General features: G+C 44.5%; 1 long non-coding RNA gene across 2 annotated transcripts in view; it reads right to left on the minus strand.

The window, feature by feature from the left end:
* Window positions 1-27,227, minus strand: part of LOC147035668 (uncharacterized) — a 113,387-nt gene extending 86,160 nt beyond the window's left edge. Inside the window, exons 1-2 of one of the 2 annotated variants that reach the window (XR_015049336.1) lie at window positions 27,077-27,227; window positions 8,511-8,817 (exon numbers count right to left, since the gene is read on the minus strand). This is a non-coding gene — a long non-coding RNA (uncharacterized LOC147035668). Of the gene's footprint in view, window positions 1-8,510; window positions 8,818-11,852; window positions 11,959-27,076 lie in introns of those variants that run through there. The other variant, XR_015049335.1, reaches the window with a different exon arrangement.
* Window positions 27,228-27,486: the final 259 nt, after the last annotated feature.

Genomic DNA, 27,486 nt, shown 5'->3' on the forward strand with positions numbered 1-27,486 from the left:
TGAGCTAAAAAGAGTATGCGTGCTCCTTCCTTGTTTGACATTCAGCATCTAAAAGGATAGAGTACGGACAATCCCCATAGGTTGGCATCCGTGATGAGGAGGAAATGCCCCGCTGAGTGCAGTGAGAAAAGTGGCACCATTGTTGCAATGTTGCTGGTACCCAGAGTGCCCCCGGAAGTGACAGAACTCCCCCCCCCCAAAATTCATGGGCTGTGTTTGTCTCGAGTAATAGTCCTGTGTTGTGTCTCACGTACTGGTATATCCCTGCCTTCACGAAATCAGGTCCACGACAGAGTTAGAGAGAGTTAGAGAGAGTTAGAGAGAGAGAGAGAGAGTTAGAGAGAGTTAGAGAGAGAGAGTTAGAGAGAGAGAGTTAGAGAGAGTTAGAGAGAGAGAGTTAGAGAGAGAGAGTTAGAGAGAGAGAGTTAGAGAGAGAGAGTTAGAGAGAGAGAGTTAGAGAGAGAGAGTTAGAGAGAGAGAGTTAGAGAGAGAGAGTTAGAGAGAGAGAGTTAGAGAGAGAGAGAGAGAGAGAGAGATAGAGAGAGAGTTAGAGAGAGATAGAGATAGAGATAGAGATAGAGATAGAGATAGAGATAGAGTTAGAGTTAGAGTTAGAGTTAGAGTTAGAGTTAGAGTTAGAGTTAGAGTTAGAGTTAGAGTTAGAGTTAGAGTTAGAGTTAGAGTTAGAGTTAGAGTTAGAGTTAGAGTTAGAGTTAGAGTTAGAGTTAGAGTTAGAGTTAGAGTTAGAGTTAGAGTTAGAGTTAGAGTTAGAGTTAGAGTTAGAGTTAGAGTTAGAGTTAGAGTTAGAGTTAGAGTTAGAGTTAGAGTTAGAGTTAGAGTTAGAGTTAGAGTTAGAGTTAGAGTTAGAGTTAGAGTTAGAGTTAGAGTTAGAGTTAGAGTTAGAGAGAGAGAGAGAGAGAGAGAGAACTCTGACTATGACTGTGCTGCCCTGATGAATCCTGGCAGCAGGGAAGAATGGGAACGAGTTGACCCCCAACTTGTGTTGAGGGGGACTACAACCACCGTGAAGAGGTGTCCCCAATTGTTGCTTTCCAAAGAGTAGTTAACTCGGTGAGTGCACCCTGAAAAGACAAATTCCTGCAAAATCAGCTCCAATCAAATGACAAGCTTGGCCAGCCGGTTCGTGAAAAACTTGGGCCAAACTTGCCCCTTCGTCGACCCCACAAGAAGATGAGAATAATTAATTGATTAGTTCTTTTCTTACAATAAAAATATAAAAATTGTTTGCCTATTAATTATAATGCAATCGGAGTCCCCACCCCATGCAGAATTTCGATGCAAGGTAGGCCAACCAAACCCTGCACAATGGCTGCCTGAGTTCTGTCCTTTGTCAACACTGACCCCCATTAAGCAAAGAAGCAGCAGGTATCATGTTTACAATCCTTGGGATGACTCAGCCAGGATTCGAACGCTGAACGCTCCATCCATTACACTACCGAGCCTGGTTTAGCCAGTCAGTCTGATTTAAGGGTAACTGACCTCTTGAAAAAGTGTTTTGTTTTTTTTCCATACCATCTTTTGATCCATTATTTATTTGTATGACCAGTCACATGACTGTTGCTTTTAACAGACACCTTTAACTCTGGGACATTGGATTTAAAGGTAACAGGAGTTATCTCTTGTGATTATGATTAGAACAATGATAACGAGAACGACACTCAGTAGAGCACATACCTCCGCCAGGCTGAACAGTTTACATTTTGTATCACAATGATAGGTCAGAGCTGAATCTGGACAGAACTGAAATCGAATCTTCTTGTTATTGCCACCTAACCAACTCATCCAGCAAGTTTTGTCATAACTCGTCCAGAACTTTTTGAGATATCATGCTATACATCGTTTTGGCCCCATCTCTCAATGGTGAAGAATCAGTTTAAAAAAAATTATCGGATCCGCATCTTCACCAAAATCGAATCAATTCGTCCGTGTCACACAAACAACCTGTCCACCAAATTTCATCCGAATCCATCTCCAACATATTGAAATATCATGCCCACAGACAAAGAGTAAGATAAACAGACAGACAGGGCCAAAAACAAAACTGATGCCATTCATATCTCAGTCCACAGCATAATGAGTGTGCGTTAGTACTAGTCCATTCATCCGATCTTCACACATTGTTGTCCGCATGTATGTCTTAAAAACATCTAGGTCCACTAATGGACTGCTCACCGCTCACATTCGCACGATGTTCCGGGCATCAGGCAGTGGATGTTGGGGAAGAATGACCTGCCTGTCTGTTTGAGGGTTTTTGCTGCTGTGTTTAGGATCCCAGATGATGAGTTGCCTTTCCATTTTATCTGCCAGCTGTGCACATCTGTGTCAACTGTTATTATTGATGGCAGGTCATTTTTGTACAAGTCCACAATTTCACTGATGACTTCTGTATTTACTGACCTAGATGAGCAGATCATAGACGGGATGAGGTGCAGTGCCTGTGTGGCCCATCGTGTGTGCATAGTGAAGTGGGTCTGTAGTTCTATGAGCAGTTGGTCAAATAGTGGAATGGTCAGGTTTTGTTTGAAGTATTCTTCTACTGTCTGTGCTGGGGTGATGGTACGGTGCTGTGCCCGTCTGGCATTACAGGGCACGGTCGGCATCACTGCTACATCTTCGGCCAGTTTTTTGCCTCCATGAACCGCTTGTCATTGAAGGTTCTGACATTCTTTAGACCCTTTGTGACAGAGTCAATTTGCATGTATTCCTTGACCACATTGATGCCTCAACCGTGAAAGTCGACTGACAAAGCCTTGGAATAGGCCAATGATGTGATGCATTGTCTCCAACGCAACAAGGAACTGGAATTGTGTCAGTCCCAAGTGGTAGGATCTTGTGGCTTTCAGGGTGTCTTTGTTCCAATTGTGCATGTCATCTCCACAGATGTCCTCCAAGCATCGCACAACTGGCAGGTATAGCATGTGGAATTTTACTATGTGAAATAAGGCAACTCTTGAACTGTATGTATGTACATCTGAAAATTATTTCAATAAAAAAAAAACAAACAAACAAAAAAAAAAACAGGGTTTGCCCGACCTCTACCACATTTTGCAGCACTAGCCGGCATTTGAGTTAGGAGACTGCTCATCCATCATTTTCTCCAGTGCACCCTGTCACTTTGAAGAATTGTTCAAGAGTCTCACAACACCATCTGCCAAGTCCATCATATTTCGCATGATCTGGATGTTGAGGCTCGTCACCACCCATAGATTCAGGATGTGTGAGACACAGTGACTGTATGTGGCCTTGGGATATACGTTGAGTATTCGGCTTGACACCAATTTCATTTTGGAAGCCATGGCACCAGCATCATCATTGGCCTGACCTCTGCAGTTCTCCATTTTGAGTCGCCAGGCCTCTTGTAGCATCTGCAATATAGTGTTTGAGAGTGTCTCTCCATCACAAGCCATGAACGTGATGAACTCTTCTCGAATGTCATCATTTCTATCCACAAACCTGATGACCAGAGACATCTGCTCCTTGTTTTCTGCATCGGAAACTTCATCAGCCGATATGGTGAAAAAACATGGTCTCACAAATATCTGCCAACAGATTAGCTCGAATGTGGTCCTCACACAACTCTATCAGTTCGTTTTGAGTAGTCTTTGATCTGTATGTGCAGTCTTGCTCGATGTTTTAAAGTGTTACTCCAACACTTTTTTCCCCCGCGTCCACCCAAAATATGAGTAGCACTTGGAAGTTTGCTGGGTTGCAACGTCCAACATCCAAGTACTTTGCGTCGTCACGGTGGCCATAGAGAGGGCTATTCTGGAGTGAAACAGAAGATGAGTGTCTGGAGAATGGACTCAAACTTGTCTCTATTCTCCACCACACGAACTGTCGCTGTCTTGCTTCACTGTCTGTTGACAAGTTGTTTTTAATTCTCCATCATTGCCTAGAAAGCCAATGCGTCTTTGTGTCATCTCCCCCGACTGATCCGAAGTGCTGCCCCAGATTCTCCGATTATTCGTTTAGCTATGTGAATGGACTGTTGACAAATGTACCGAGCTAGTTGAGGATTCTTGGTAAAGGGGATGATGCAGTACATGCACAGGCCACCTTGCAATGATGGGGAATAGACATGACCGTTATACTTGTCATGAGTTTGCTTGAAAGCATTGGTTCTTGTTGTACATTTCCATCTTCAGGAAGTTGTAGTCATTGCCGGAGGTGAATAGCTGTGTCAGTAAATTATACTTCTGGTAATCTGAGAGGCTCTGGATGTCCTAGTTCTTTCCTAAGTCATTGGCCAGAGCCAGCAGTGGTAGAAGCATCATTGGAGGAGAGGCACCCAATGTGACGCCGCACGATGGTGCCGGGGGTGACTCAGATTCCAGGGCCGGAAAATATGATAACTAAGACTGAAGGTTGCGTACAACTTGAAACTGTAGCATGTCGCTCATTTCCCTTGTTGTTGCCGTTTTTGTCCAAAGTGGAAACTTTTGAGGAAGAAACTTTTGGCTGGCTGTTGTTACACTATTTACAAATATATAATGTAACATTTGTTACACAAATATAAATTCTATTTTAGTGGTAGATAATTTTGTAAGGATATATCCATAGATGTTGTGATCATTTTAATATGGTAAAGGAAGGAAATGTCTGCAAGCGGGTCAAACACAAGCGCAGGAAACAATAGGAATTGCAAACGAGCAAAGGAAAGACCGCTTTTGTCTGGAGCAAGTGTCATCCTCCCATAGAATAAGGTGAAACAAATGCACACGATATGTGTAAAACACAGTTTTTAATTTCCCCAAACCAAACTCTTCCTTTCCACAAGTTTGGGACAATATTTTTATGAGACTGAATATCGAGAAAAGCTGAAGATTTTGGCCTCTTCGGCACGGATTTTCATGACGACGACATAAATACACATAATGTAACGGAGCAAAGTGTCTACGTCTCGCCACGAACGGCACATTTTATAACGTTTATCTGTGTTGTTTGTGTTCCTGTTCAAGCATCAAAAAATAAATTGCATACTTGTTGGTAGTATCCAGGGTCAGGTCATGGACAAAAAAAAAAGAATCCTCTCCTCCCCCCTGCTGCAGGGAGGGGGCGGGATAGCCAGGGGGGATTGTTTTTCCACCCATCTATTTATCATGTATGGCTGAGTGAACCGTGGATGGCTAATCAAGGAGCAAATCAGTGGGGCAAAACTTCCCGTCTAACTAAACTTACACACGATGTCGGAAAGGACAAAAGTGTTCAGGCCAGAAACATTTAACAGTTCAACTATTACATTTATTCAACAAGCACAACAAGGTTTATTCAATCAGCAATGGCAGGTATTTACGATAGCATCATGAGCCTGTATTTATGATGGATGGACAGAAATCACAATGAAAAGGCACAAGAGAACAGTAATTATTCTTAACGCTTAAGGAGCCCACCTATACGTTCTTATTTATGCTAGACACAGGACATGAACACCAATCATCTTGGAGACATGTAGAGAGGAAGAAGAGAGTAGATATAGTGCAGAGCAGAGAATGGGTACGGCTCTTCCTCACCTTACACAGATGCGTGTAAGCTCGTACCGCATGCAGAGTGTGCAGCATGTAAGCTCGTACCATGTGCAGACTCGCACAGCATGCAGTGGGCAAGTTTGTACCACATTGTAGACCCATGCAGCATGCAAGCTCATACCATGTGCAGACTCGTGCAGTGTGCAAACTTCCCCTTGGTAGTTCTTGTGGTCCGAACAGGCGGACGTGAGCGCAGGCTTAGTCAAAGGATTCATAGTAAGGAGAGCTTGATGGACGAGAGCGAGACAAAAAGTTCCGGCACATGAGACAAGTTGAGAGTGGAGTCGAGAGCGCTCCTGGCAGATAAGACGAGTCGAGAGCGCTCCTGGCAGATAAGACGAGTCGAGAGCGCTCCTGGCAGATAAGACGAGTCGAGAGCGCTCCTGGCAGATAAGACGAGTCGAGAGCGCTCCTGGCAGATAAGACGAGTCGAGAGCGCTCCTGGCAGATAAGACGAGTCGAGAGCGCTCCTGGCAGATAAGACGAGTCGAGAGCGCTCCTGGTAGATAAGACGAGTCGAGTGTGTTCCTATGTCTGGTGTTGGCTTAATGGTTAGGGTGGTGGGCTTGGGATCCTGGGATCCTGAGTTCAAATCCCATTCGGCTGTTGAATTAATACCAGGTGGGGTTGACTCTGCCTGTCATCCTTCCGAGGTCGGCAAAATGAGTGCCAGCTTGCTTGTATCCTGTGTCGCGACCCATCTAAGATTGTGCCCAATAGCCAAGGAGACTGCAAAGGCAGCACCAATGCTCTGCACCTGGTATGATCCCAATGGACGCACCTGCTATGACCTGGTCGCTCCTGGCAGGCAACGTGTCGAGAGCGCACCTGACAGGCGACGTGTCGTGGATGGGAGCACTACAAGACAAAACCTCCTGGCAGACAGGGCGAGTGGAGTATCGAACGCTGGGCAGATCGAGACTCGTGATGGATCGAGATCCTGGATCAAGATGCGTGGTGTTCGAGAGCGCTTGCCGGTCCACATGTAAAAGAAGGCTACTTGAATATCTTTTGTGCATCTTCCACATATCTCTCTTCCATCTGCTTCAATGCCTCTCTTCCATAGAGATCCACTCTACTGCGGAGGTTAAAACCATCTGCTTTCACAACCAACTTGATTCACTAGTTTTCACATTTGCTCTTGCAATAGAGGTCAAACTGATCTGTTCGGCATGGTGGTCAATCTGCTCTGCCCTCCGTCCGCAACCGTCCTCACTCAGCTTCACTTGATCCCACTATGGAGGTCAAAACGATCTATTCTGGGTCTTAAAGCACTGCTTGATCCACTCTGTTTCTACATTCTCTCGCTACAGAGATCCAAACTATCTGTTTTTGTTGTTGCCCATGATGACACTGTGCATTGAATGCACATGCACGACGTCAGCAGCAGCGAACAACTGCAGTGTTAATTATCCTTTAGCTCTTAGTGTGTGTGTGTGTGTGTGTGTGTGTGTGTGTGTGTGTGTGTGTGTGTGTGTGTGTGTGTGTGTGTGTGTGTGTGTGTGTGTGTGTGTGTGTGTGTGGTGTGGGGGTGGGGGTGGTGTGGTATTTGCAGGAATTGAAAATAATGAGTATATTTATTTTCCACATGTGCAAGCACCTGATTAAGAATCTCTTGTAAGAGTCAAAAGGAAATTTTGGAAGTAATGGTGATTCATGATGTGTGGACTCATGACAGGGAGGATGGTTTTGGATGTGGAATGAAAAGATGGGGGGGGGGGATTTTGGATGGATTCAGATGAAGCGATTCGGGGTTTGAAAGCGAACATGGCGAGGGACCGGCGATGGAGGAGCCACAGAAGGATCAAAAGATGGATTGATAGACGGAAGGAGTCGAGAGAACCCGAACATTCTAACTCACGACACATCTCCCTTCCAAATTCCCTCTGCACAAAATGTAGGAAATCTATCTCACATAAGCAAAATAAATATCTGTCTGGGGGAAATCCTACATTTCTCTGAATGCATATGTGGGTCTTTTCCATAACTAAAACAATATGTTTACCCCACCTTCCCCAATATATCCCCTACCTCCCCGCCCCCAAGCTGCTTCTGAATGGAGCGGGTGTTTCTAGTGTTTCTAACATACTTCAACAAAAACATTGAACGGACATGATCCGAAAAAGAACTCGCAATACTCAAGCTAAACTCGCCATACTACGGATCATCAGATCATCATAATAAAGGAGAATACAATGAAGTCACGAGCCACCGAAAGTTTGACTTACTCAGTGAAGTAGTTCAGGGGTGTGTTCCGTTAGCAAGCAGCTTGCTAACACTTAACAAGCGGCTTGCTTGAGTCAAAGCGCTCAAACAAGCACTCCAACGGAACGGAGTGCTTGGAACCGCTTAACAACAGGCAGTCTTCATGTGAACAATGCTATCGTGGTACTCAAGCAAATGCTGCCTGGGCCGTCGTTTTCAGTTTTACTCGATCCTCTTGTGATAACTTCCTCAAACAAATTTATTTTCTCCGCAGTGGGTACAGAGTTCGAGGAAGAGGGGAAGAAAGATAAAGAAATGGGGAGTCAGAAGGAGGATCCCCCGACCAAGTTTATCTATAAACCTATCACTGTGCATTTTATGGAAAGTTTTGCATGTTTGTAGATCTTGAAGAATTAAGATGAAAAGTCGAAGCAACAATTAAAGCATGAAGTGCTCGTTTCAATAATATTATGAGGATACTGTCGTGTCCACGCCGATCAACACCGACGCTGGATGGATTGACTGAACAGCTTTTAACTCCCTTGGACTGCGTTCAAATAATGGCGGCTTTGCGCGAGTGGGATTGTAGAAGCACACGAGATCCTCCGCTCTTTTAAACCAGGGTTTATTCCTGAACATCAGGAGAAGATTGAACCCGACGGAGGGATACGATGGCAGAACAGGGGGGAAGAATGGGGATTCAATGAATAAACTATTATATACAATGAGGATGGTAATGAGAACTGGGTGGGGCCTTACCACTGCTGGTGGAGAAGTCGAGGCAGGCACGATGAACCAACAACGAAGCACACGGGGAAGACGACGACCAGGAGAGCAGGAACGGGTCAAAAGAAGGTACAGGGAGAAGGCAGGATGCGAGCAGGTAGGACGATGAAGCAGGGATACGAGCAGAGAACACTTCTCAGGTGAGGAAAACTTTCCCGCTCTCCTTGTCGATCTCCCACTGCCTCCCCAGCATAGTGAAAACTCCACCCTCTCGGGGGCAACGGAACTCCACCGTTCTCTCTTTCCTGGACGTTTCCAAGGCCTCCCATTGGCACCTCATCTGGGGATTACAGAAGGCTGCATGTAAGAGATCTCATCCTTAAGCGCTAATTAATTATTACAATGCACCACCCTCAGAATGATGCACAAAAAAGACAATTCTTGAGCTAACGTTTCCCTATTTAATTACATCGACATTGGCCAACTACCCGAACATAGACCATGCTAAACATATACATTTCCATATGTTCTCAGGTAATATCTACCCCCTCTCCCACCCTACAAGCATATCAGAGCCCCGCTCCTCCCTCCCCCACCCTATAAGCATAACACAGCCCCCCTCCTCCCTCCCCCCTCCGGAACCACAACTCCTGCAAGTTTCACGGCAGGGGCAACAACTCCAGCCTTAACACTTGCAGACTCGCACCTAATTAACCTCACAAATTAAATCAGGAGGGGCTGTGGGAAGCGAGCCGGAGCCAACTTACCTTAACCCCCTTTCCGTACTACCCCATGAGTTTCAAACAAAATTTTAAAATGTACAATTCTTATGTACAGAATTCTTCCCTCTCTTGTCTCCTCGTCCCCATCTCCTGGGGCGGGGAGAGAATGGCTGGCAAAAACACAAACAGACCAACCTTAAAGGCAATTTACCATATCCAATAAAACCCATACACTTTGACCATGTCCCATAGTGGACGTCATCTGCTCCAGCTGTCAGCTGAGCCCAACCACTCAATTGTACGGGCCACCTGCCCTCCATAGCACATATCCAATCACACAGGACCGAGTAGAACATTCCCACATTATACTGCTACTACTACTATAACCACCACCACCACCACAATCATCACACTCCCTGCAAGGCCATGGCTTCGTCTTTTACACACAGCAGGTGTGGTCCTCAACTCAGCAGCGGGGAGGTCCTGCACAAGCAAGATGGTGGGGCGCTTAAGGTTGTGCCATCACTTTGTCCGCTTGGGTGTTGTCCCAACAAATGTGTCGCGGGGGAAATGCCATGTCCACGCCAATTTACACCGACGATGGACGGATCGACCGAACCTCAGCTATTTGAAAACGGGGTTGACTCCCAAACAGATATCGGTTGTTCCCCTGTGGAGTTCAATAATTTTTCCAATTATCTATTTTTTTAGATCCTCGTGGAGGATCTCTAAGTCTTACTCACGTTGTTGTTCTTCATCTTCTTCTTGTGGACTTTTTTGTTTCACAGCCTACAGTTTTCATCGGATCTTCGTGAAACTTGCCATGTATATACAGAAAGCCCACGTGCAGGAAGTAACCATCTCCGATTTTGGAAATTCTTCCAAGAAAAAAGTTGACGTCATAATATCGCCGCTAATAGAAATCGTCTGTACCATTATCTCCGAAACGAGGCAAGCTGTTTGAGTTTTGTTTGCGGAAATCCAGCCAGGCATTAGCACAGATAATTTATCGCAAACCTGATACATCACAATGACATCATATTCGTTTTACGACGTCATCATTAAGAGGATGAGGATCTTAGCTCATTTGAGCTTGTTTCTCTGAGTTTTGTGTTAAACACGATATTCTCATGTAACTGGGGTACAGAATCAACCACTTCGGAATGTTTTTTTTTTCTGGAGCCAATAAAGTATAATGACACGTTTCATGTGCTCAAAAATTTTGGCTCCTAAAAAACAATCGCAATATCGACATCAAAACAAAGCAAAGCACGTGCCATCAAGGTGCAACAAGCGATGCATGGATACCTGGAGTTGGGACAATGGCAACGTGGACAGATTGTACCTTACGTTACCTCAATTAAAAACATTGTGTCATTACAGTAGTCGGTTTGAAGCAAACGCATCAATTCCATCATCGTATGACAGCTGCTTTCTAAATCAAGGTTAATGACATTCATTGCCAATCCAGGTAAACAATCCTGGGAAACCACATGTGATCGAATGTTTTTATTCTCTTTAAATTTGAAAAACCCCGTTCTGCAGATGCTAAGAGGAGCACTCAAGAATATTCTCGGAACGAGAGTCACAATGGGATGACACACGGACACCTTCATTTTGCATTGTACGAGGAAAGATGGGGTGAGGTGGGGATGGATGTGTGTGTGTGTGTGTGTGTGTGTGTGTGTGTGTGTGTGTGTGTGTGTGTGTGTGTGTGTGTGTGGGGATGTGGGGATGGTGTGTGTGTGTGTGTGTGTGTGTGTGTGTGTGTAGGGGGATGTGGGGATGGGGTGTGTGTGTGTGTGTGTGTGTGTGTGTGTGTGTGTGTGTGTGTGTGTGTGTGTGTGTGTGTGTGTGTGTGTGTGTGTGTGTGTGTGTGTGTGTGTGTGTGTGTGTGTGTGTAGGGGATGTGGGGATGGGGTGTGTGTGTGTGTGTGTAGGGGATGTGGGGATGGGGTGTGTGTGTGAGTGTGTGTGTGTGTGTGTGTGTGTGTGTGTGTGTGTGTGTGTGGGGGGGTGGGGTGGTGTGGGGTGTGTGTTGGGGGGGGGGGTGTTGAGGGTATTTTTTTTTTTCCAAAGGGCTTTGCCCAAAACGTCAACTGTGGTTCTCGTAAAATGGTGCATCTTTCACCCTCATCTTCTTTTATGACATTTTGCCACACCATACTATATATATATATATATATATATATATATATATATATATATATATACATATATACATATACATACAATAAAGTACAATACAAAGTAATGCGCCGCATTACGACGTTTCGGTTAACGACGGACCGCATTTCAGACGGTGGTCCCATTACGTCACAAGATTATAATGGAGTTGAAAAATTCCTATTGCCTCGTGATGTCACCATCGTAGCGCTGCCAGTCCTATAAAAGTACAGTATAGCACATACAATTATGTACAGTACATAATACTTGATAATGATAATAAGCAACTGCAGTGGGGGCACCGTTACAACGTGATCGTTGAGGTCCATAAAATATCATCGCGAAAAAAACCAGGGTCGCGCTAAATCGGGATTCAAGAAAATGAGCATTCAAACTCACCCAACGTTGACCGAACATGCTAAAACACCCCGATTTTCGCCCTATTTGACCCGTTTTTTGCACGTTTACCTTCTAGCAAGTAAATTACCTCAGGATTGAAGAATTCCGCGAATAAATCGTTGTTTTTTTTCAGTAGAAATTAAAACACAAATTTATTTTTAGTAAAGTTGTTTATGTTGTTAAAACATTCCCACTGTTCCGAAAATATATATATATCACACAATTGACAGGTGCTCGTTTCTTCATTTGTAAATTATAACATCGATGCAAAGATTATTTATAAAATCCAAACGCTATTTATTCACTTTTATATAATCGATGCGAGAGGAGATTGTAAACAGCCGCTAACAACACCGATGGCCGTCATGAACAGCACAAAGGTAAAACTAACGCGTCTCCCGTCTATCTTAGAATGTGGTGCAGTGGGACAAGATGTGGAGGTGGAAGACAGTGATAATATGGAATACACAAAGCCTAGAAGCGAACGTAGAATTCTTCTTACATTCACTTCTGACTTTACCTATAACGTGTTCACAACTGTATACTTGCCAACCATATCGTGGGACGTGTAAGCACCGCACAGCTGATGATTTTGACGCAATTTCCGGTTACTTCGGGATCAGCGATCAAATAATGTAAATCACGATTAAAAAATATTTTTTGATGATGCGGGAGATATCTTTATTAAAATTAACTTTGGGAAATGAAATGAAAACGAGAGAAGAACCTTCAGAGTGTAGGCTTTATTCCATTTGATTGAAGCCGCTTCTACGGGCACACCACGAAATACAGACGCAGCATGGAGTACATAAGCAGTAAGGTATACACGTGCAACTGATCACCGCAAAATAAATCAGTATAAGCCCGGAGTCCGATATACTCTCAATTATCACCATTCAACGAGCACCAAGTGAACCGCCGCCGTAAATGACAATGCCCCTGGGACAATCACCCCGTCCGTGCGGAGCTTGGCTTTATCTATTCCGTGTTCGAGTCGTGCGACATGTGATCACACGTCACGTCCTTCGATTCACCACATTCTCCCCGACTTTAAAATGTAACTAGAGGCCCAATAACGCACCTTGATTACTTCAGCGCTATAGGAGTATACATTTCAAGCAACGCGAACTATTTAAACTACAGAAGCATACATGCCAAGCAGTGAGGATTATTTTGAGTTGTAGGAGCATGGTAATGAGCATCGATATATGATGTAATGAGCATATAGGAGCATGAGCATCGAGGATGCCGATAATCCCCTTTACAGATCGAGTCGGCGAGGGGTTTTTATCCGTCGACCTCTCCGGGAGTAAATGGCGGTTTCACTTGAGGGAGGCTTCCGATCCTCTTGGTGAGCCTCGACTCGTGCCGGGGATGACTCCTCGATCGCTCTCGGGTGGAACGCGGCAGCTCCGTCGCCACCGTTCCCGGGTGGAGTTTCTGGGGGGGGGGGGGAACACCTGGGGAGGGGATGTCAGAGGGAGGAGTGCCAGATGGTGGTGTACCTGCGGGAGGAGTGCCTGAGGGAGCCAAATGGCGAACCGACACAGTGGTCTCCCTGCCATCCGGGAGCCTGACATGAGCATACTCTTGATTAGTATCGATGAGTTTGACCCCCTCCACCATGGGTTCATACTTGCTTTGTCGTACCAGGCGTTTCATGAACACTGTTCCAGGATGGGTTAGCCAGTTCGGCACCGATTGGCCGTCAACATAACGTCGCTGGTGAGTAAACATTCGTTCGTGAGGAGTAGCATTGGTGGACGTGCAGAGCAAAGAGCGTATGGAATTCAGAGCGTCGAGAAGGGTAACCTCCCACCGCTCGGGGCCCAGTCCTCTTGATTTCAACGCCAGAGTTACGGCTTTCCAAATGACTCCATTATACCGTTCCACCTGCCCATTACCCTGTGGGTTGTAACCCATCATTCGACTAGTTGCTATGCCGTGCTCTAATAGGAACTGTTTTATCCCGGCCGACATGAAACACGGCCCTCTGTCTGAATGTATGTACGAAGGTTTCCCAAACATAGCGAAGAGGTCAGAGAGACATTTCACGACAGTGCCCGAGGTCATATCCGAGCACGGAAATGCGAAAGGGAACCTTGAATATTCATCAACAACAGTGAATATGTATCTGTTGTCTGTCTCGGTCGGCAGGGGCCCTTTGAAGTCAATGTTTAGTCTCTCAAAGGGAGAAGTGGCCTTGATCAATCTGCCAGAAGCCGCGCCATAGAATCTGGGTTTTAGTTCAGCACATACAGGGCATGAAGCATTCATTTGTTTAATATCTTCGATAGAATAGGGAAGGTTTTGTCTGCGCACGAAATGTGCCATTCTTGTTACCCCCGGGTGGCAAAGAGACACATGTAGGTCTTGCAAAGCCTGACTGATTGTCGCCGAACAGTAGACCCGAGAGAAGGTGTCTGCAGCAGGGTTTTCCCTCCCGGGCCGGTAAACAATGTCGTATCTGTAGCAAGCTAGGTCTATCCGCCATCTCATAATTTTTTCATTCTTAATTTTCCCGTTATTTTTCCCATCAAACATGTATGCAACGGATCGCTGGTCCGTGACGAGCGTGAAATGGTTTCCCAGTAAATAGTGTCTCCATTTACGTAGGCTTCGACAATAGCGTACGCTTCCTTCTCTATTGCCGAGTGTCTCTGCTCGCTTCCAGAGAGAGTTCTCGAGAAGAACGCGACGGGTCGCCCAGACTGATTAAGCGTCGCAGCTATCGCGTGATCAGAAGCATCTGTTTCCACCACGAAGGGCACCGAGCTGTCGATCGATAATACCACGGAATTACTGATATCATCTTTGAGGCTGTGGAAAGCTTTTACAACAGCGGCATCTGGTGGGAAGTTTTTGCAATGCACTAGGGGATGTATTTTCTCGGAGTATTGGGAAATCCATCTTGCGTAGTAAGCGAACATGCCGATCACCCGGCGCATTGTCTGCAGGTCCTGAGGTGGGGGTAGCTCACGAAGTGGGCGCAATCGTTCAGGATCAGGCTTAATCGTGCCGTTGGCTATTGTGTAGCCGAGAAGGTCAATTGACCTTGCCGAGAATACGCATTTGTCGTAGTTGAGGGTCAGATTATATTTTCTAGCAATGCTCAAGAATCTGTCCAGATTCATATCATGTTCCCCCTGATCCTTACCGCACACTGTGACATTGTCCACGTAAACAAAAGTGTCTTTGAGGTTTTCATCTGAGATGATGTCGTCCATAACTCGTTGGAAGCAAGCTACTCCATTCGTGACACCGAACGGAATCCTCCTGAATTGGTAGAGGCGTCTACCTGCTTGGAATGCGGTGTAAGGTTTGTCTTCCTCTCGGATGGGAATTTGATGATAGGCGCTTTGCAAATCGATGGTGCTGAATATCTTATAATTGGCCACGCGTTCGACCATCTCGTCTATGCGCGGCAAATGGTAGGCATCGAGTTGGGTGAAACGATTGACCGTTTGGGAATAATCGACAACCATTCGTTTCTTATGGTTCTGATTGGCGATGACCAACACCTGTGCGCGCCATGGCGAATCGCTCGGTTCTATAATTCCTTCTTCCAGTAATCGCTTGGTCTCTGAAGCGATGAAGTTCGTATCAGCAGTGGCATATCGCCGCGATTTGATCGCTATCGGTTTGCAGACCGGCGACAAGTTAGCAAACAGCTGGGGGGACGTTACCTCTGCGGTGGTCAAAGCATTTAAAATTAGACGAGGTTTGCTTCCTCCAAAGGGTATTTCGACGCTCGTGTGCTGCTTGAGGACATTATGACCCAGAATTACGTCTGCGCATAAATCACGAAGCACCACTACCCTTACATCCCGATGCGTGTACCCTTTTACGTCCAATTCAACATTGCAGTACCCTCGTACGCGGGACTGTAGTGATGTGGCGGCCATGCATACCGTATTGTCTGTCGGGTGGATCTTCCATTTCCTGCCCTTCACTAGCGAGCTGTTGACGAAACTTTCAGAGCTACCGGTATCAATCAGAGCCTCAGCCATATGCCCGTTAATTCGTACGTTGATGATAGCCTTGGATAGATTCCCCGGTGAGGCTGCAGTTAGTTTCTTTTGTGAGTAGAGAGCCGCAGAAGTGGGTTTATTTCTCCTTAGAGTAGATTTACATACCCTGGCATAATGCCCTTTCTTGTCACAATTCATGCATATGGCATCTCTGGCGGGGCATTTGTGGCGGAGGTGTCTTTTGTACCCAAAAAAGAAGCATTTACCAACCGAAGTAGTTGCTGAGGAGTTTGTCGAGGTCTGGGTATCCGACTCCTCGGGTTTTTCTCCATCCTCTGTGTCAGGGGTGCCCTGTGGGGTTCCTTGAGTTTCCACCGTAGCGGCGTACATTAGCAGCATCGGTGTCCCAAATGACTCAGATTGCTGCTGAGCCGTATCCATCGCTCGAGCCTGGTCGACTACCTTTTCAAGAGTGGGTTGCGCTTTCTCCAGTAAGCGTTGCCGTATGTGGGCTGACCTGAGCCCTTGGATGAATGCCTCTCGGGTCGCTTCATCTCGGTGTACCTCGGCGGTTACGGCCCGGAAGCTGCCGTCTTTTCCCAGCTGTCTCAGAGCTTGCAGGAACTGATCGATGGTCTCCCCGGCTGCTTGCTTGCGTGTGTTGAGAAGATGTCGTATGTACACCTCGTTCTTGCGCTTCACGTAGAGCGCCTGCAGCACGTCGATCGCTGCTTCGTAGGTGTCACACTCCGAGAAGAGCCTGTATACGCTGGGCGAGACATGATTCACAAGGGCGGCCAATTTGTCGGCTCCCTCTTCGATGATGGTCAGATAGTGTGAGAAGGAACGGAACCAATGCGACCATTTCATTTCCGAGTCAGTCGCGTTTGGGTCTGCGTCGAACCTCTCTGGTTTGTAGATCTTGTCCATCGTTGGTTGAGAGAGCCGAGAAAACCAAATGGAATAAATTGAAATGAAAACGAGAGAAGAACCTTCAGAGTGTAGGCTTTATTCCATTTGATTGAAGCCGCTTCTACGGGCACATCAGGGAATACAGGTGCAGCAAGGAGTACATAAGCCGTAATGTATACACGTGCAACTAATCACCGCAAAATAAATCAGTATAAGCACGGAGTCCGATATACTCTCAATTCTCACCATTCAACGAGCACCAAGTGAACCGCCGCCGTAAATGACAATGCCCCTGGGACTATCGCCCCGTCCGCGCGGAGCTTGGCTTTATCTATTCCGTGCTCGAGCCGTGCGACATGTGATCACACGTCACGTCCTTCGATTCACCACAGGAAAAAAATAATTGATTAAATAAATATATAAACGATCACTTCGAGTCAAGAATAAAATAAATTAAAAGTTCCGGAAAGAGTTTCAAAATCACTCGCGGTAATGTTAAATACAAAATAAACACTTCCTGTCATGAAAAAAAATCACTTTCTGAAGGATAAAATTAACTTTGGGAAAAAATAATTGAATAAATAAATAAACACTTCCGGTCATGATCTCCCGGCATGTATCATTCCCCATGACAAAAATCGGAAACAAAAAAAAAAAAACAGAAACAAAACAAAAACGGAAGCAAAATGATCATAGCCAATGACACGGATTCACAATTGCCAGGGTATTGTGTTGTTTTTGTTGTTTCCTATTCTCTCATGTGCATGCGTTAAGTAATATTCACAAGATAGAAATAAAACCCAATCGTGTTTATACACCGCACAGCGTTTAACAACAACCGGAAGCGAAAGGTCATATCCAATGACATAGATTCCAAATAGCCAGGGGTATTGTGTTGTTGTTGTTTCCTATTCCTATTCCTATTCCTATTCTCTCACATGCACACGTTAAGTATGAACCTCACTGCGTTCGCTATTAATAATCCTGACCACGGATTTCTTATAATAACCTGGACCAGCAATGCCATCTACTCGCAGCAGTGAGAACTGAAGTCACCAGAAATGGCTGAGCGGTCATGTTGCGCGCAATTCAAAAAACCTGTACATGCATTAAGAGTTTTAACTATTTTGCCAGTATTTTGAACCGGTAAACGTAAAAATGCCACAGTGCGGGTGTTCGGATGCAATAATAAGTCTGGAAAGAGCTCCGCATGCACCTTTCATCGGAAAGAATGCGATTATTGATGCTTTTTTTTCTCTTTCAATCGTCAATCTATTTTTAGAGTATTGTTATAAGAAGTTACAATTTAAACGCTAAACGCCAGTATAACAGCCTAAATGATGGCAAAGTACAGTCGATCATTTGAAAGAAAATGTAAAAAAAACGATATTATCCAAGAATACGCCGGAAATGAGTTTTCCAGGCATCGAGAATTCAATTTTTTTTCCGGAGATTCATCCCCCCCCCCCCATCGACCGCCGTGGCTGCGTAAATAGTTGGGTGGGTAGCTCACAATATTTGTTCATGTGGGGGCACAGGCCCTCCCTATTCCGAGGGTCCTGGCTCCGCGGTCCACCTAACCCGATGTTACCCCCAAAATCATTTTGCTTCCTTCGCCCCTTAGGGTTAGGGGGTCGTATCTATCTTGATATCAGAAATCTACCTCCACTGACACCAATTGTAGTACCCATCCTTCCATCCCTTCAAATGCCAAGAATCGAAAACGTCATTCGGATCTTTTTTCTCCAGATTCCCTAAGGATGAAAAGTTGTGCAGACAATGGTGCCAGGCGCAGAGAAGGGAACACTTTACACCAACGCCCGGTGTGACATTACTTTGAAGTGAACACTTCCTGAACTCTGACTTTGACAGTACGGGCCAGACGAAACGTCTTAAATAAAGCGTCATACCAAGCGTCTTCTAATTTCCACCTCATCTCCAGAAGGTTAGTATACACGATTTATAACAATGGTCTCCACTAAAAAAATACATATTTATTTGATACAAATATTATATATTTTTATTTGATACAAATATTATATATTTTTATTTGATACAAATATTTATTTGACACATTAAATTGTTTTGAATCTATAAAAGTTTTAGAATTGATTTTGGGTGCGAATACCCGGAAAAACGACCTCCTTTGCTGCAGGATTTTTCTATGAATTTCTGTACGATTCTGACTGTGTCAGACGATGCAGGTCGTTTTGTATTCATGCCCAAAAAATTAATTCTAACACATTAATTTTATAAATTCATCCACATTCAAAATGTTTATAAAATGAATAAATTCCCGTGGAAATCAAATTTAGTGCAAATTTTCAAATTTCATGGACATCCTGTATATGCAATTAAAATAAATGGAATCCTGAATCAGAGTTCTACAATTGTGATTCTATCAAGCGGTTCACACTGTGTTGAATTTACCACTAAAATTTCCGTGAATTATCAGTTTTCTGTTCACCAGTTAATTCGAAATTTCGATCCGATATTAATTATGTTATTTTCGACACAAAAACCGATACATCGGAAACCACCGGTTGACAGACACCTGGCCCCAGAGCCAAAATTCACAGCTGCGTCAGATTCACCATCAAGGCCGTCGACTTCAGCAGACCACACGTATTGCGCCGATCCGAGTCCCAGTAAAATGAAACGGAAGCTGGGTACGGCAACCGAGACCATTGAGAACCTGAGGAAAAAATTGAAGGTTACGCAGCAGAAAACGCGAAGATTGAAGAAAAAGGTAGAGAAATTAAGCTCTGTCGTTAAAAACTAAAAAACAAAGGGATGGTTTCGGAAAATTGTGTCGAGATACTGAATTCGACATTTTCTGGGGTACCACTGGCGGTTATGAGTCGAATATTAAAGAATCAGGCGAGCGGAAAGAAATCCAGGCAAGAATACGATGCTGTGATCAAGTCATTCGCCCTCACGCTAAATTTCTATTCTGCGAAGGCCTACGACTATGTACGCCAGGTATTCGATCTCGCTCTACCTAGTCCTTCAACGATCCGAACCTGGTACAGTGCCATACACGGATCACCGGGATTCAACCACGTAGTATTTGACGCATTGGAAGCGAGATTTAAAGAGGATAGGAGTACGCTATGTGCCCTAATGTTGGACGAAATGTCACTGATGGAACCAGTAGAGATGTCTGGTGACAAGGTGCTTGGATATGTGGACATTGGAGCAGGTAATCTGGATGATACGGTGCCACTTGCTAAAAATGCTTTAGTAATTATGTTGGTCGCGGTGAATGATCATTGGAAAGTTCCAGTCGCCCACTTCTTCATCAATGGTTTGACTGGTAAACAACAGGCCAATCTTGTGTCTCAGTGTTTACTAAAGCTACACGAAATTGGAGTTAATGTCATCTCGCTTACCTGTGACGGGCCTTCAGCGCATTTGACAATGTTGAAAGAGTTGGGCGCAAGTATCAACCCGGATAATATGAATTCGTCGTTCCCTCACCCAGCAGATCCTCACAAGCTCGTTTGGGCATTCCTCAACGCATGTCATATGTTAAAGCTTGCAAGGAATTGCCTCGGCACACTGAAGACGATGAGAGACAGTTCTCAGAGGGTCATCTCCTGGAAATATATAGAAAACTTGTATGAACTGCAGAAACAGGAAGGACTACGGTTGGCAAACAAACTTAGTCGGAAACATATCGAATGGAAGACAAATATAATGAAAGTTAATACGGCTGCTCAAACGCTGAGTTCAAGTGTCGCGGATGCAATTGAGTTCTGCCGCGAAGAGTTGAAACTACCTGAATTTCAAGGGAGTGAGGGAACTTGCATCTTCATCCGCACACTGGATCTCCCCCCCACATCTGTTGAACTCCATCTGTTGAATCTGTTCGATCTGTTGTACTCCAGGAACCCTTTGGCACACAACTACGAGGCACCGATGCATTCTGCTCGTGAGGCAGCTTTTTTGCCATTTATTGGGATAAACGGCATTTATTGGGATGCTGACTTGTATCGTAAGCGTTAAAAACCTCTTTCTGACATACGTCCAGCCACAAAATTCATCTTTAAAGTATTTGCTTACATATAAGCTCAGCCAGGACCACATTGAGTTGTTCTTTGGAGCCATCCGTGTAGCATGTGGTGGCAATAACAATCCAACAGCCAGACAGTTTATCGCAGCGTACAAGCGTCTTCTGATGTGGCATGATATCAAAGCCAACAAGGGGAACTGTTCAGCCCAGGACACAACACGCATCCTCACAGCTGCGCCATTCAAAAATATCACTAAGAGGGCTGTCCCAGATAAGACGCAGGATATGCTCATAGCCAGACGCTACGATTAGCAGCTCCGCCAGCCACTGACGAGTCACCACGATTATGCCGATATTCCACCATTTAACAAACTTTCTGTGTTCCTGGAGTCAGTTGTAACCTATATTGCAGGATATGTGGTTAGGATGGTTATGCGGACACTCAAATATCAAGATTGCTTGCTGGCTCTCACACAGAATGATAATGTCAATTTACCTGCCTATAGGCTGATTGCTGTTAAAACAAGGGGTGGCCTTACCGTTCCATCATCAAGCGTTGTTCAAGTTTGTGAAGCCACTGAGAAATGTGTTAAGAGAATGCGAGCAGTGACAAATGGCAAGATTCCTCGGGATAGTTACCTGAAATATGCAATCTCTGCATCAGTGTTGGCAGAAGTAGGATCGAGTGCATTTGACTCACTTATTGATCACATGTTTGAGACGGAGGCAGACTGTAATCATGTATTTTCTCTCATACAGCACATCTGTGAGTGCTACACAAAGATTCGTCTCCACAATGTTGTTCGAACCATGAACACTGGATTGAAAGATAAACCCATCAGGAAAAAAATTCAGCAAACTGATCCTATTTGCACATCAATAGTTTACTCACCATTTGCATTGAAGTGTTTCTCCTAGGTTTCAACCTACTGCGATTATAATAGTTGATCGTCATCTTCTATAGGTCAATGCATATTAAACCAGTCTCATTAGTGTGTAGATTATAGATCATGTTTATTAAGGTTGTCCAATGTCTGTTCAATGTTTTCATGATTGATCAATATATTATAGGCCATACAGGGTAGCTTTAAGCTACCCACAATGGCCTATAATATATTGATCAATCATGAAAACATTAATGAGACTGGTACTGGTTCAATATGCTTCGACCTACTACAGAAAGCTACCCTCTATAACAGCGTTTCTCAACCTTTGATGGCCAATGGCCCCCCTACCGAGTCGCTTAACATTCATGATCCCCTGCCCTTCAATAAAAGATGCAGATTTCGTTTTATGAAATTTATTTACTCAGTCTTAAAAGATAAATCAAAGTAAACATTTTTATAAGCAATACAACAAATGAGACACTTGCTGTTGGGCTTGTCTGACGAGGCCTCTTATGTCCGGCTCCGTCTTGGACACAGCAAGGCGAATATCGTTCCCAACATCAAGACGGTTTCTGGACTTCGTTTTGATGGTTGCAAGGTCAGAAAATCCAGATTCGCAAAGATATGTTGTGGCGAATTGAATGAGCATTACGGATGCATTCTTGCTGAGTAGTGGATACGCATCCTGAACAGACAACCAGAAGGTGGAGTGGTCTTCTTTGTTACTGAAGACCAGCTTCATTGCTTTTGAAACCTTCAACTCTGCCAGCTCCTCTGCTTCGACTTCAGTAGGTTCAATCTTGGCGTTAAACGGGTCTTTGTGCCACGGAACATCCAACGGTGCATCGTCGAAATACAATTTGAACTCAGCGGAGAGATTGTCGAGATGTCTAGTGATGCAATCTTTGATGCCGACGGGAAGCTCAATCCTCTGCGTCTGCAGGTGCTCGTCCAAGAAAGGAAACGAGGCAGTGGACCCGGCCTTGATTCGTGCCTGCCAGACTTCCATTCTAGCAGACAGTCTGGCAGGCTTGTCTTGAACGTCACTGACTGTCACATCACGGCCTTGCAAGGACTGCTTCATTTCGTTGAGTCGGCCGAATATAATCGGCCAGGAAGGCGAGCATCATGACGAACTCTTCATTGTCGAAGTGGACATGGAGGTTGTTTTCGTTGTCTCGCAGGAAGATTTCCACCTCAACCCGGAGTTCATACAGCCGAGAGAGGCATTTCCCCCTCGATAGCCAACGGACTTTGGTGTGGAACAGAAGTCCAACATGTTCCGCTCCCATTTCGTCGGCCAGGAGTTGGAAGAGCCGATGATTTTTGGCCTTAGTACGAATGAAGTTGATCACTTTGACCGCGACGTCCATGACTTCCAGCAAACGAGGCGGAAGAGTCTTTGACGCAAGAGCGTATCGGTGGAGGCAACAGTGGGAGGACGTCACATGGGGCCATTCGTTCTTCACAAGCATGACGAACCCTCCTCTGACGCCGACCATCGCTGGGGCACCATCAGTACAAATGTGCTTGAAATTCTGCCAACTGAGTCCATTAGCTTCAAAAAAAAGAGTCCACAATAGTTTTGATATCTGCCGCTGTCGTTGTGGTTGGTAGGGTATTGCAGAACAAGAACTCTTCCTTCATCTTTCCCTTTCTCTCGTAGCGAGCGAAGTTGCGCGCAGTCCACGCCATCTCGACTGACATTCGTGAATCCAAACTTGACATAGCTGTCATTCCTTTTTCGAACCTTCGACATCTGAGAAAAAAATTGAAAAAAAAACAAAATTCTAACGTTTTCGTGAACATTGGTTTACTATGAATGCTCTGTGAGCTCCGCCTTCTCCTTTTAAAATCGTGGTTAAACTCATCTACCCTTTTTACTTTGACACTATGACCGGAGACTCGTCACCTTAATTGTACATTACAAGCTTCTGCATTCTGAATCACAGTTTTTCGGCGTCTGCTCATGGCCCCCCGGTCGAAGGCCGATGGCCCCATTGGGGGGCCATGGGCCCCCGGTTGAGAAACGCTGCTCTATAATATACACATATTAATAGGAGGCCATAGGTTAGTCTGTAGATTATAGATCATATTTATTAAGGTTGTCCGATGTCTGTTCAATGTTTTGATGATTGGTCAATATATTATTAATTATAGGCCATAAGGCCTGTTATTATAGGGGGTAGCTGAAAGCTACCGCCTTATGGCCTATAATAATACAAATATTATAGGCCATAGGGGGTAAGCTATACACATTGATTAATTATCATCAGATCATATGACATATGATATTATTGTAATCATTCATGATAATTGTGACACCTCGTACTCACTCACCTTATTGATTCGTGCTGCAGAGCTTATATTAGCTTGGTAGTGATAATGGGTGGTGGAGACTGTTGTTAGTGAAATGAAAATCCTGTTCTTATTAAGCTGGACAAAAATGTTGTTTCCAGCGAGAAATTCGGCACAGATTAATATATTCAATCTGTGAATTCGGATTGGCAACGCAACATGGCGACTTCAGTCGACCTCTGACTTCAGTCGACAGAGGCCGTTGCTGGTCCAGGTTATTATAAGAAGTCCGTGATCCTGACCCTGTATCGGCCGAGGCTAATGTCTGTGTTTGTGTCTTAGTTTTTAACAAAAACGTTTAAAAAGTTTAAAAAATAAAAATAAATATATTTGTTCAGCTGTGGAATGTGTTTGTGTTTTCGGGTTCGGTTTATTACAAGAAGAAAGAAAAATAGTTTTTTTTTTCTAAATTTAGTGTCGCCGAAGTGTACAATGTTCATAAATCTATAGTTGTGTACAGTGATGTCCTAGGCCTTCACATTCACTCACCCACTCACTCATCACCTCACTCACTCACCATTCACTCACTCACCCACCACTCACTAACTCACCACTCACTCACCCCGAGCAACTTCCAGTCCTGCAAGCTCCATTCATGGTAAGTGCCCTATATAGGTGTACCATTTTAAAAAATCTTTTATACCATATTTTTACTGTACCTTCTCAATGTTTTGATACACAAATACTTATTATGGTTGTAATTGCCTACAGTATTCAATACGGTAACTTGCTGTACAGGTTTGTAGCCTTGGCCTTGGAGCAATAGGCTATACCATATAGCCAAGGTGTGGAGCAGGCGAGACCATCTAGGTTTGTGTAAGTACACTCCATGATGTTCTCACAATCACGACATCGCTTAAACACGCATTTCTCAGAACATAACCCCGTCGTTAAATGGCGCATGACTGCATATGTATATGTGTATATATATTGGGAGGTCGCTAGAGTACCCTTATTGTCAGGTTTTCCGTCTGTGTGTGTGTGTGTGTGTGTGTGTGTGTGTGTGTGTGTGTGTGTGTGTGTGTGTGTGTGTGTGTCTGCAACGCGAGGCTCCACAGCACAAACCAGCAAACCGATTTCGATGAAACTTGTCGAACAGGTGCCATATGGTCTGGGAATGTGCGCGTTTGAGTTTCGTTGCTAAGCAACCACCCGTTGCTATGCAGCGGCCGAAAAACCGCGTACAGTATTTTCAATACTTGTCTGACAGTTTTGAATGTGGAGAAACGAGACTTCGGAATTAAACACTTCGAGATATTTAGAAAATTTTACTCGAGCCGATTTTTGATTTAGGTTTTATTTTTCAAATGGTAGTCCTTCAAAAATCGGGTGTCTATTTCCCATTGTCATCGGGTGTCATTTTGTTTGTTTGTTTGTTTGTTTGTATGTATGAAATGGACAGCTCTGGAGGCCAGAGGAGTCAACCGATTTTGCTGAAAGTTGACAGGTAGGTTCATACCAGGATGTAGTTCTATGCTTTTGAGCACCGTTGCTATGGACGCCACCATTGCCTAGCAATGGGACTTTGAAATGTTTGAAAAAAAATCATAAAAAAATTATTTTTTCGAAAATCAAAAATGGGCTTCTTGGCTTTTATGCGCACTATAATCAACCTCTTTGTCAAAAAATTTCAGCCCGATCCGTCAAAAACTGTATGACTAGTATGCAATTATGTCGCGACCACCCATGTCGCCTACCGGCTTGTCATTCTATGTATATTCGGGTGGTCCAAAAAAGTCGAAAAAATACAATGTTGCTCCACAAGCTTAACATTATTCTAATATGATCCAATAACGTGCATAAATTTTTTTTTAGCTTGATCGGAGGTGATTTAGAGGTCGCTCCATCTGACGACTTTTAGTTTCATGAGTTGGTTAAATTAAGGTATGGTCAGGTTCGATTACGGGTACTTCTGGATGTCCGAGGTGGAAACGGAGTGCATTTTCGAACTATATGGGGTCGATTTACTCTAATAAATGACTGCACCGACATTAAATTCACTACCATTTCGAAAATATGACCTAAAACAAGATTTATCATTACTGGAGTTAAGTAACTAATCCTACTCATTTCGATATTTTCTAATCTATAATTAATTTGTTGTCCGTCTAAACATTTCTTGGAGTAAATTGACCCCACTGAGTTCGAAAATGCAGTCCATTTTCACCTAGGAAGTTCAGAAGTGAATGGATTCGCATCTCACCATGCGAATCCGATTTGACAGGGCCTTCATGGGGTCTGCCCTTTCTGGGCGGGGTTTCAGCCAGGCCGGCAAGCCTGGCGGTTTCAGCCAGGCCGGCAACGCACCCCTTTTAGTAGACCAGTCAAGGACCAAAATTGTGACTTTTACCTGCATGGAATGTTAATAGCCAGTACCCATGCTAAATCAATCGGTCATAGGTCAGACAGAAATACTGGGGTAGATGCCACAAAATTTTTTGACCTTAAAGGTCATTTCAAGGTCATTTTGTTCCACAAAAAAAATTCAAATTTCAGTCATCCAAATATAGTCATGTAATATATCAAAAGAAAGGTATGAAAGAGACAAACCGTTTGGTACTATTTTTAGGTCAGAATATTGATCTTAGAAGTAGGTCATGTAGGTCAAAATCCACCCGAGTATAAAAATATATAGTCCACCCTCGTATAATACCGAAAAGTAGTCAGGAAAAAATACTACTTTTATACATTTATTTAAATTGCCAATAATTAATATATACAGATATGCATCTTTTGAAGTATTATTAAAAACAAATGGCATTAGAATATCGAATTAGAACAAATGAATATATTTTTTAACAAAAATTTTGATGCAGTCGAGCGAGCCTGCCCAGAACGTTCCGGCTCCGATGTACCGGTTACCGGGGATGAAACACCGTCTGAACTCAGACCCGGACCATGCTGGACCAAATAAAGAAAGGACGGAAACGAGCTGGGAACATTTGTAATAATGTATTTACAGAAAAAAAGACAAGAGAAGTGAGACAATGCAAATATACAAAGAATATTTACAATGGTGGAAAAACACTGATTCAGTTCTACTTAAAAGACAGGCCCACACGCAGACACACACACACACACACAAAAAGAAAAGAAAACACCAGAGTCCTTTATTGGACCATTCAGCCGATGAGAGAGACGAGCTGGGGGTCAGAGTTTGGTTGGGTACCTGGCCGTTGGAGAAAGGGGGTACTCCATGCTGCGGCACCTGTCAATGGTCGTCGGCCTGGTCCCATTCGTACCTGGGGGACTCGTGGTTCGTGGCGGAGCTCGGGTGGTGAATCGTCTTGCTCCACAGAACTCCTCGCGCCAGCGACAACGACAACGACAACGACAACGACAACGACAACGACAACGACAACGACCTTCCGTCGACACTACTCCCGTTTTTCCACCACTCCTCTGGCACTGCTCGGCGGCTATATCTCCTCCCACACGGGGCGGGGCCTTTGCGAGAATCATCTCGCTGTCCGTACCTCATTGGCCCACGGCCGCACCCTTGCAAAACACTTCCAGAGGTGGTCCTGGAGCACATGGTGAAGGTGAATGACAATGCAAACAAAGGCATGGGCGGTATGG

Source organism: Eptatretus burgeri, chromosome 1 (genome assembly GCF_056783735.1).
Source record: "Eptatretus burgeri isolate ZD-2024b chromosome 1, Ebu_testis_v1, whole genome shotgun sequence".
Taxonomy (NCBI): domain Eukaryota; kingdom Metazoa; phylum Chordata; class Myxini; order Myxiniformes; family Myxinidae; genus Eptatretus; species Eptatretus burgeri.